This window comes from Terrapene carolina, unplaced genomic scaffold (genome assembly GCF_002925995.2).
Source record: "Terrapene carolina triunguis isolate 2854851 unplaced genomic scaffold, T_m_triunguis-2.0 Scaffold790, whole genome shotgun sequence".
In the NCBI taxonomy this organism is placed as follows: Eukaryota; Metazoa; Chordata; order Testudines; family Emydidae; genus Terrapene; species Terrapene triunguis.
This window is the reverse complement of record NW_020665141.1, coordinates 2,803,949-2,815,242: the sequence shown is the minus strand read 5'-3', so window position 1 is coordinate 2,815,242 and position 11,294 is coordinate 2,803,949. Positions and strand designations below refer to the sequence as shown.

Below are 11,294 nucleotides of genomic sequence, written 5' to 3'. Positions count from 1 at the left end.
CTGCCATAGGCTGGTGTTAGGGAGGCTGTGCCACAGGATGGTGCCACAGGGGGCCGTGCCACAAGATGGTGTCAGGGAGTCTGTGCCACAGGACAATCCCACGGGGGCTGTGCCACAGACGGTCCCAGGGGAACTGTGCCAGAGGCTGGTGTCTGGGTAGGCTGTGCCACGGGACAGTCCCATAGGGGTTGTGCCACAGGATGCTGCGTGATGCATGGTGACTGGGTGTTTCATCACATGCCGGGGGCGTGAAGGGGGGGTGCTGTGCTGCAGTGTGGAGCAAGGTGGACACGACTGTGGGGTGGTGCCAGGGGCATGCTGCGTCATGAGGTAGGTCCAAAGGTGCTGGACCCCAGGTGGACCCATGAACTATGCAATGCCCCTCTGTAGTGCTGGCAGCACATGGCTTGTTAGTGGTACCTGACCACTGAGGCAGCTGAGACTCCACTAAGGCACTGCCACCTGGTGGTGGGCCTGGGAACTCCAGCTCCCAGCCTGAAGGGATTATAAATGAAGTGGGCTGTAGCCCACGAAAGCTTATGCCCAAATAAGTGTGTGAGTCTCTAAGGTGCCACAAGGACTCCTCGTTGTTTTAACAATCTACATGTATGTCTAGCCTACCTAATGATGTACCATCCCCTTATGGTAGCCTACCTAGCTTCTTCAGACACCCTAGCAGGAAGCTGTGTCAGTCTGGTTTCCCCAAACAGCTCCCCAACTACTACCCTCTTGAGAGAGGGAGGGAGTCCCTGATGATCCAGCTAGAAGGTCCTTTGTTCTTGTTGGTTACCAGGCCTTGGCCTTGCTTGTCCAAACCAGTTCAGTAGCCTCAGCTGGAGGTAGGGCCAGATGCCTCAGAACCAGTGGCTCTACCATTGTCCCATAAGGGCTGCCAAGTATTTACTGTGGGGTGGCTCACCCTCAGCCATTGTTTCCATCCTGACTGCTTTTCCTCACAGCCACCTATTAAATTAAGCTAGTATATCCATACAGTAAACATCCGAACCAAATCAACCATACAGTGATCACAAATTATTACAAAGCAGCCCCACTTCTTTCACAGCGAGTCTTTGTACCACTCTGTCCTCTTATCTTATTGTACTCCAGATGACAGGATGGTTAAAAACAATCACTGGCGCTGGTGAGAGATTTCCTGAAAATTGGCAGTGTAGAAAAGGCCAAAGTGATAGGGAACTCTGACAACACCACTTGTGCACCACTTTTCCTAAAAATGAAACCTAATGAGTCAGGGTATGTTTTTAAAGCCTCACTGCATGTCCTGTAGTGTAGTGTGCACATGCAAGATTGCAGTTTTTTGTAAAGAAAACACAGAGACCTTGCGATCAACTACTAACAATCCCCTGTGCTTTATTTTTTCACTCTCCAAACACAGGCACACCCAGTTTCCTGGCTAACCACAGTCCAGTAGACATCATTATTTCCCTACTAAGAAGTATCGTCATTAGGTCAAGGGACACTGCACTATCCTCTCCCTGTTCCTGGCCGAGACTTTAGAATAATCAGCAGCCTCCAGAAATTCATCCCAGGTTTATGCTGCACCCCATATATGCTGGGAAAGGACATAGGAAGCTTAGAGAATGCTGTATGGCTATCATTGTGATGCCAATATAATTAATATATAAAACTTATACATGTGTGCTTTGCTATGAAGTCTCATGGGCATGAGTTAAGAAACTCCCAGCAACCTGTGACAAAACAGACATTTTAAACACCATGTGCATGTAGTCTGGCCATGTTGCTATTATCTCAAGTCTGACTCCCTGGCTATTATCTTCTCTAGGTTGTTAATGTTGGTGTATTGCAGTATTACATAGCGAGATGACTTGGGGATCTGTGGTTCTCAGGCATAGATACACACAACCGTGGATTGTTGCGGTTGTTAATTTGGAAGTCCTAAATTCACAGGAATCATGTCTTTCTTTCCCAGCACCGCTACCCAAGTTCCTTGGAATCTACATCTTGCTTCCCAGGAACGAGTGACAGACATCTTTCTTGGTGTATGCTGTGTTCTGTATCTTAGTGTGAATAAAAAATAAACTGCAGTGCATTTGTATTGATGCCTTGTCTGCATTTTTTAATTTCTAAAGTCATCCAGGGACATACAGTAGTCAAGCGATTAGTGAAAATAGCCATATATGGTAAAGGGAGCTGCATCTTTCCTGCATCATCCACATTAAGGTAGGCTAGGCTGCACTAACCTGTTATGTTCTTGGTTGGAAGCGATGAGCATTGGTTCCATGTACAAAATAATAGTACAACAGTAATGACTGCTGTTGATAAAGGTTATACACCTCTACCCCGATATAATGCTGTCCTCGGGAGCCAAAAAATCTTACCGCGTTATAGGTGAAACCGCATTATATCAAACTTGCTTTGATCTGCTGGAGCACGCAGCCCCGCCCCCCTGGAGCGCTGCTTTACCACATTATATCTGAATTCGTGTTATATCGGGTCGCATTATATCGGGATAGAGGTGTATCACTAACTACCTAATGGAGAATTAGGCCATGTGTGCTGGAAAGACTACAGCATGGATTTAGAGATTCAGATAGGTTATAGGCAAAAAGAAAGCAACAGCAGGGACTAGCTTTAAAGGCCAATTCTGTGCTGATTTACATCCCAGTGCCAACCTATTAAAATCTCAGAGTGCAAATTAGCACAACATTAAACCAACAGTCCAGGGCCTCATTGATTCTGAACAAGTATTGTCAAGACATGAAAGGCAAATGCAGAATTGGCCCAATCCTGGGTGTTATTGATTGCTTGCAACTCCCATTGAAATTAATGGGCCTCAATACCTCTCAGAATTGGGCCCTTAGGAAACAGACTTTGCTCTAGCTGCTGAATTGAACTCTGTGTGAAATGCTTGGTGAAGTAGAAATGGCAGGGCCATCACCACTGGTGAGATGGTTTTCCAATAAAACAGCTTTTAAATCAAAACTCTAAAGACTTGTCTTCATGGCAAGTTAGCTCAAGTTATAGACTCAAGTGGTCTCCTTAATTCAAGTCCCACCCATACACAAAACTGCCTCACTTGAGTGCTTTGGTGCTTTTAACCAGAGTTAACTGGAAGAGGCTAAAACTTGAGTGAGCACAAGATATCAGCTATTAGCATGACCAATCGGTAATGTAGGCCCATGCTAGCTTAATGTAGGTGCTATTAGTCCTCCACTGCCTTTTCACAATGCCTCCTCAGCTGAATATTCTTGCCATCTAGTTCTTCTTTGGTTCAGGAACAGACATCAATTCCCACTTCACATGTGCTAGTTTGGTATTCAATCCCCACATTCATGTGTGGTATCTAGTGCTAACAAATGCAGTTCTCCAGCTCCGGTACAGAATTTCTTCTGACTGGAATGGCAAGCCAGAGAACACCTTCCTAGTGTGTTGCTATCTGGCTGGCGGCAGACATGAAGGTTTTTGTAGCTCAAGAGGAGTAAGTTGAGTTAACTGTGCAGTGGAGCCATACCCTTCAAGAAAATGACTGCATTGCTGGTGAAAGATGCCAGATGGACAACACTGGAAAATAAAGTCATCAGTTTCTCCTTAGAGCAGGTACAGCACAGAGGCAGGATTCCTTACCCCACCCTGGCCCCACTAACAGGGCAATTTATTAAGTGATCCATCCCCTGTCATTCAATCCCCATATCTGGCAGTCAGAGGCTCCCGGCTCCCCCTTCTCTACTCAAACCAGTTAGACCACTTTGTTTCTCTCAAATGTGCTGGATCCCTAGCCATGCAAATAGGGAATACATTTGTTCATTGAGTTTTGAGATAGGGGAGTCAAGTAATGAGTCAACAGCTCAAAAGCTGCACTAAATTTGCACAAAATGAAGGGTTGCAGATGCCCGCTTCAATACAGGGATTCAACCCATGGCAACCAAGGCTGTGATGTGATGTAAGTACCTGATAGTCTATCATGATGTGAAAGGTGTGAGATGGGTACTGTCCACATAATTAAAACAGTGCATTAAAAACAGTGGCAGCCACAACACAGAACTTAGCCCATTAGGATGTTTCAACTAACCACTACTCAGCAACTGCTTTTTCTAAGTTAAAAGAATATGGTTAATTCATGGTAAAAGTCTAAGATCATTTTTATAATCGAGAGGTTTCAGAGTAGCAGCCGTGTTAGTCTGTATCCGCAAAAAGAACAGGAGTCCTTGTGGCACCTTAGAGACTAACAAATTTATTAGAGCATAAGCTTTCGTGGGCTACAGCCGACTTCTTCGGATGCATATAGAGTGAAACATATTGAGGAGATATATATAGAGAGCATGAACAGGTGGGAGTTGTCTTACCAACTCTGAGAGGCCAATTAAGTAAGTGAAAAAAACTTTTGAAGTGATAATCAAGATGGCTCAGTACAGACAGTTTGAGAAGAAGTGTGAGAATACTTACAAGGGGAGATAGATTCAATGTTTGTAATGGCTCAGCCATTCCCAGTCCTTATTCAATCCTAAGTTGATTGTATCTAGTTTGCATATCAATTCCAGCTCAGCAGTCTCTCCTTGGAGTCTGTTTTTGAAGTTTTTCTGTTGTAAGATAGCCACCCGCAGGTCTGTCATTGAATGACCAGACAGGTTAAAGTGTTCTCCCACTGGTTTTTGAGTATTATGATTCCTGATGTCAGATTTGTGTCCATTAATTCTTTTGCGTAGAGACTGTCCGGTTTGGCCAATGTACATGGCAGAGGGGCATTGCTGGCACATGATGGCATATATCACATTGGTAGATGTGCAGGTGAACGAGCCCCTGTAACAAAACCCGATGCCAACTCTGTCCACATATCTATTCAAGTGACATCATCACAGGGCCTAATCACATCAGCCATACCATCAGGGGCTCGTTCACCTGCACTAATAAATTTGTTAGTCTCTAAGGTGCCACAAGTACTCCTGTTCTTTATAAGCGAGAGACATTTACTGGTTAAACAAAAAAAAACCATTCTGTACATGCAGTTATTCAGCAGCACATACTGGTAACAAGTAATGATTTAAGATAAAAGCACTCAAAGCTTGTTGGTTAAAACAATATATCACCTATCACTAGCTGCACTCAAAACCCCAACACATTTAAAAACCTATCATACAAGCTATAGTAAACAGAAAACTAAACTTTGATTTTATAACAACAATATCAGTCTCACGTGAGACTGTCAAAAATTGCCACTGTCAACTATATTTCAAGTTGTCATGGCAGGGTATTGGGAAAAGTTTTCAACTAGCAATAATCACACCTCAGATTAACCTCATTAGCTATGATACTGCCTCTGCGCAAAGCTGACAAAAAGTTGCCAATCTTACAAGCCACTAAAATCTGATCACTCTTTCAGGTTAAAGGGAGTTTTCACCAGCACTCAAAATACCCTGAAAACTTTCCTCCATCAGGTCAATGTAAACCCACCTCTGTTATAATTAAGCAATAAGATATTTACACAGACTTTGACTTTCCTTAACTTTATTACCAATTTAAAGACAAGAAAAGATACTGAAGCATTCTGGGATATTTTCTGCTAATTAACTAATTGTATCAGAGGGGTAGCCGTGTTAGTCTGCATCTGTAAAAAGCAACAGAGGGTCCTGTGGCACCTTTAAGACTAACAGATGTATTGGAGCATAAGCTTTCGTGGGTGAATGCCCATGCGTCCGTCAGACGCATATGAGAGATTATGCCATACGCTATCAAAGAAACTAACTAATTGTATAGACCCTATAAAATGCCAAGGAAAAAAGCTTAGACTACTGTATTAGAAAAAGACCCCAATGTAAATTATCAAATTAATGTCATACTGGATCATTTACAGTTTGATCTATCATACAATTTTCATTCTTTCATGGTAAAAGTCTAAGATCACTTTTATAAGTGAGTAAATTCTAATTAATAAGCTCTAATGAATTACATTGCTTGATATCATGTGATGTAGTAAGGGTATATTCAAAGCAGTTTCTAGAAACTATTGAAATACCTCTGAACTCTCCAGAAGGGTCTTGTGTGTCACCCCAACCTGTTCATTCTCAGTCCTCTGTAGAAAGAAATCCCAGCCTTCTCCCTGCTGGCTGCATTAGCCTCTGCCTGATTGTATTTCATATATATATCTGAGGGGTAGCTGTGTTAGTCTGTATCCACAAAAACAATGAGGAGTCCAGTGGCACCTTAAAGAGTAACACATTTATTTGGGCATAAGCTTTTGTAGGTTAAAAAAAAACACTTCTTCAGATGCATGGAGTGAAAATTACAGATACAGGCATAAATATATATTGGCACATGAGGAGAAGGGAGTTACCTTACAAGTGGAGAACCAATGCTGAAGGCCAATTTAGTCAGGATGGATGTAGTCCACTCCCAATAATTGATGAGGTGTCAATACCAAGAGAGGGAAATCTGAAATGGTTGTGGGTGAGGACAAGTCACAAAGCTCAGTCACCAGATGTGCCGTGGCTACATCAGAGATACTATTCCTGACAGCTTGTAGTCCATCCTCGTGTGGAATATTGGTGTAAAGAGCTTCTACATCCATGGTGACCAGGATGGTGTTTTCAAGAAGATCACCAATGCATTGTAGTTTCCTCAGGAAGTCAGTGGTGTCTCGAAGATCACTAGGAGTACTGGTAGTGTAGGGTCTGAGGAGAGAGTCCAAACAGCCAGACAATCCTGCTGTAAGAGTGCTAATGCCTGAGATGATGGGGTGTCCAGGATTTCCAGGTTTATTGATCTTGGGTAGCAGATAGAATACCCCTGCTCGGGGCTCTAGGGGTGTGTCTGTGTAGATTTGTTCCTGAGCTTTGTGACTTTATCCTCACGCACAACCATTTCAGATTTGGGGACAACCTATACCTTTGTTGCCTGCCTAAAAAGGCCCAAGATGGCAAACAGGGGGTTCGTCGCCCGGTGTGCTTGGCACCAATAAAGACACCGAGGGGAGAAAGCAAGCCAAGTTTATTTCAGAGCTCTGAAATGGCACTAGGAGACCAGCATGTCTCAAATCCAGTGCAACACATACAAACAACTTTTACCTTTTATACTCCAAACTGTTTACATACATCTCTTTGTCTGGCTGTTCCCCCTTACCCCTCCCTTCCAGACAACTGTTACAATAAGCTCTACATAAGCTTGTGAGAAAACTTTCCCAGTCTTTTGTTGTCCCACAAACTTATACAGGATCGTTTTAGGGGTCAAGACAAAGATGCCACATTTATTATTAATCTGTAACTATTAGCAAATACCTTAATGCTTACACACATACACTCACACACACACACACACACACACACACCCACACACACCAAAATGTTCTGCAGCTGCTGGATAGTTACCAGTCCTGATTGTAGTTTGAGTTCGCAGCTTGGGATCGTAGCTCGTGACAGCTAACTGGCCAGGAAAGCTGAGCACGAGGAGGAGCCGGGTCTCTGTCGGGCGCGCACCGATGCTCCTTGATGTTGATAGCAGAACGTTACCCAAAGTCTCTCCTTTCACCCTTCCTTTTTTATAGGAGTTTAGTTTGGATTCAAAGTTCCTAGGTCTCGCTGTGTCACGCCGCCTCTGGGTTTGGTGCTTGATCACCCGTCAATTGCAGGCGTGACTGTCAGCCTGGGACCTGGCTTTGATCTTCCTTCTGTTGTTTCTTTTTAGGGTGGATGCTTTTTGCTTGAGTTAGGGCTGTTGTCTAGTTCTTCAGCCGTTGGTATTTGAACTTTATCTCATCAGGACTGGCTGGTGCTGGAGGTTGATTCTATCACCCATGCATTCCTCATTCACACATCTCAACTAGACTAATAAAATTACAGCAGGGTTTGCAACAATGAAGGTTGCAGCAAGCCCTTACAAAATGGAGTAAGCGTTTTAAAATGGGGTTTGAATTACAATATGGCACAGAAGTTACAATGTAGGAAAAATGGCAAGTGTAATGAAAGTTACAATGTAGGCAAAATGGCAGGTGTTATGAAATGGTGAACAGAAGTTACAATGGTACAGGATAACTAAAAACAATTTCATTCATGAGTCCTACACTTTGCGACCTTGAGTTAGATGCCTGTAATTTTCCTCCTCCTTATCTTTATTATGTCTGCTAGTGTGAGTGAAACTGCAGCCATCTGCTAGAAACGCTGACCAATACATTTCTGCTTCAGCCTGCTTCAGAGCATGTAACCAGTTAGCACAGAAGTAGGTGAGAGTTCACAAGATGGGGTTTGGGGGTTCAGACAGGCCCAGAGCAAAAGAGTTTCATTGACACTTTTGGCCTTCCACTCTCCCGAGTTACCTGGTAGCTATGCCTAGTGGACCCCAACACCTTCAAGTCAGTAGCAATGCTATGGGTACCCGCATGACCCCACAGTATGCCAACATTTTTATGGCTGACTTAGAACGTCGTTTCCTCAGCTCTCATCCCTTAGCACTCCCCTAGGCTGTCTCACTACAAAAGCAATATTCACTCTCTTGGTATTGACACCTCCTCATCAATAATTGGGAGTGGACTTACATCCACCCTGACTAAATGGACCTTCAGCATATGCTAGTCTTTAAAGTGCCACTGGACTCCCCCTTATTTCATATATAATGCCTTTACTTTCACTTTGTATTTTTTTTTTTTGCTTTCTCAACTTTAATTTTCAGGCCACATTCCCCTTTCAATGTGTGTGTGGGGGGGGAATACAAAATGAGATTTATTTTAAATGGTTAGAGTTGTTCTCAGTTTATTAAAATATTGTATTAACAGGAATAGACAGTGGCAAAAAATAAAGAAAACAAAACCATCCATATCTACTACACATAGATGCAACAAACTTATACACACCTGATAAATTACAAGATTTTATACAAATAGTAGACAGAAAAGACCATAAAAACAACTCAGGAAAACCATTCAAGAAGAAGAACACACAAAACTAGAAAAAGAAAAACAGCACAAACAGAAACAACTGTATTTACCTCATCCACGAGTATAAAACAATTCACATAAAACAAACATAAAAATCAACCACAAAAAAAAACATTAAAACTCATTTCAATCTTTTGTTATACAACTATATTCAGTCTCCGTAGAGACTGTCAAAAATTGCCAATGCCGACTATATTTCAAGTCGTCATGGCGGGGTATTGGGAAAAGTTTTCAATTAGCAATAATCGCGCCTCGGATTAACCTCATTGGCTACGATACTGCCACTGCGCAAAGCTAACGATAACTCAGTCGGCGCCGCAGCCCCTCGACGGGCCATAAACTGTACAGTTAGGGGGAAGGTTAGGATAAGGTGGCGGCGAGTCGGGTACGAGCCGCCCTGAGGAACACAGCCTCAGGCACCCAGCAGTGCCAGCCAAATCCAGCAGGGTTGAGGGGTTCAGCGCCTTCATGCCACTCAAAACCACCAGATCGCCGCAGAGATCTCTGGGAGTCTTATGCAAATTAGACATTTGCGTCACCAAGCTGGAGCCTGCCTGAGGCGGACTCAGCCGCTGTACTCTCGCTTCAGAGGAGGGGGAAGGCGGGAAACGAGTGAGGGAGGCACCGGAGAATGGGGCGGGGAAAATGGCGGCGGCCGGGAAATGGGAGCCGCCGCTTCCCGGCTTGTCAGCCCGCGGGACAGCGGAGCGGGGGCAAGGGCGGCGCGCCTGTGCGAGCCTGAGGGAACAGCCTCGCTTCCGTCCGACCGGGAGACAAGCCGCTGCGGGGCGTCCCTCGATCCGTTACCCGGGGCGGGGGACAAGCCGCTAAAGCCCCCCCCATCCGTTACCCGGGGCGGGGGACAAGCCGCTGAGCCCCCCCCCATCCGTTACCCGGGGCGGGGGACAAGCCGCTGAGCCCCCCCCCATCCGTTACCCGGGGCGGGGGACGAGCCGCTGAGGCCCCCCCCATCCGTTACCCGGGGCGGGGGACGAGCCGCTGAGGCCCCCCCCCATCCGTTACCCGGGGCGGGGGACGAGCCGCTGAGCCCCCCCCCTATCCGTTACCCGGGGCGGGGGACGAGCCGCTGAGCCCCCCCCATCCCTTCCCCGAGGTCCCTCAGCCCTTCTGGGCGGGGAGCATCACAAGCTGTAGCGCTGCTCGAGTGCTGTAAAACACTTATCCCAGCGGCGCGGCGGAACACCCGAGTCCTCGGAGTAAAATCCTCCGCTCCGCGGCGAGCGTCTGTTAATACCGGGGTCACCGGCCCGAAGACCTTCATACCCGGCGCTCACCGCCCCCGCCACAATGCCCTGTGGTCCGGCACTGGGAAGCCATACCGTAACCCCGCTCGCTACAGGGCTCCTTATGAGCCCGGCGTACCTGCGGAAGGGACTAAAAAGAGACATTTATTGGCTAAACAAACAAAACAATCCCTACCCGCATGTACACTCACTGGTACCAGGTCATGATTTACCCCAATGGGAACAGTAGAAAAAGATAAAAACACACACAGCTTGTCGGTGAGAATAACATCATCTACTCTTAGCTACACTCAAAACCCAAATACACTTAAAAACATACTATACGACCAATAATTAAACTCTGATTTTATAACAACCATATCAGTCTCACGTGAGACTGTCAAAAATTGCCAATGCCGACTATATTTCAAGTCGTCATGGCGGGGTATTGGGAAAAGTTTTCAACTAGCAATAATCGCGCCTCGGATTAACCTCATTGGCTACAATACTGCCACTGCGCAAAGCTAAAGAAAATTTGCCAATCTTACAAGCCACTACAATTTGACCTCTCTTCAAGTTAAAGGGAGTTTTCACTAACCCTCAATATGCCCTGGAAACGTTCCTTCACCAAGTCAATGTAAAATTACCTCTGTTATAATTAAGCAATAAGATATTTACACAGCCTTTGACTGTCACTAATTTTATTACCAAATTAAAGACAAGAAGAGATACTGAAGCATTGTGGGACATTTTATGCTAATTAGCTACTTGTATTGACCCTATAAAATGTCGAGGCGGAAAAAAAGCTGACTATTAGAAAAAGACCACAATGTAAATTATCAAATTAACATAATACTGGAACATTTACAGTTTGATCTATTTCATACAACTTTCATTCTTTCATTAGAAAGAGCACCAGAAAAGTTAAAACAAGCACCTCAAAAACAGACTAAACCAGTGGTTCTCAATTTTGAAGAAAATTGTTGATGCCCATGATCCAAAGGAGCTGAGGATGAGGGGTTTGGGGTGTGGTCCAGGCTGGGGCTGGGGCAGGGGGGTGGGATGTAGGAGGGGGGCAGGACTTTTGCCTGGAGGTGCAGGCTTGGGGGTGTGGCTGGAGATGAGGGATTTGGGGTTCAGGAAGGGGTTCT

The 11,294-nt window shown here is 45.1% G+C and overlaps 3 non-coding genes across 3 annotated transcripts; all 3 read right to left on the bottom strand.

Annotated features, from left to right (window-relative positions):
- Positions 1 to 5,164: 5,164 nt before the first annotated feature.
- LOC112105322 lies at positions 5,165 to 5,305 on the bottom strand. The gene has a single exon (XR_002908004.1). It is a non-coding gene; the product is annotated as a U4 spliceosomal RNA (small nuclear RNA).
- A 3,749-nt stretch (positions 5,306 to 9,054) lies between these two features.
- Positions 9,055 to 9,195, bottom strand: LOC112124429. The gene has a single exon (XR_002907998.1). It is a non-coding gene; the product is annotated as a U4 spliceosomal RNA (small nuclear RNA).
- A 1,333-nt stretch (positions 9,196 to 10,528) lies between these two features.
- Positions 10,529 to 10,669, bottom strand: LOC112120978. Its single transcript, XR_002908002.2, has one exon. It is a non-coding gene; the product is annotated as a U4 spliceosomal RNA (small nuclear RNA).
- Positions 10,670 to 11,294: the final 625 nt, after the last annotated feature.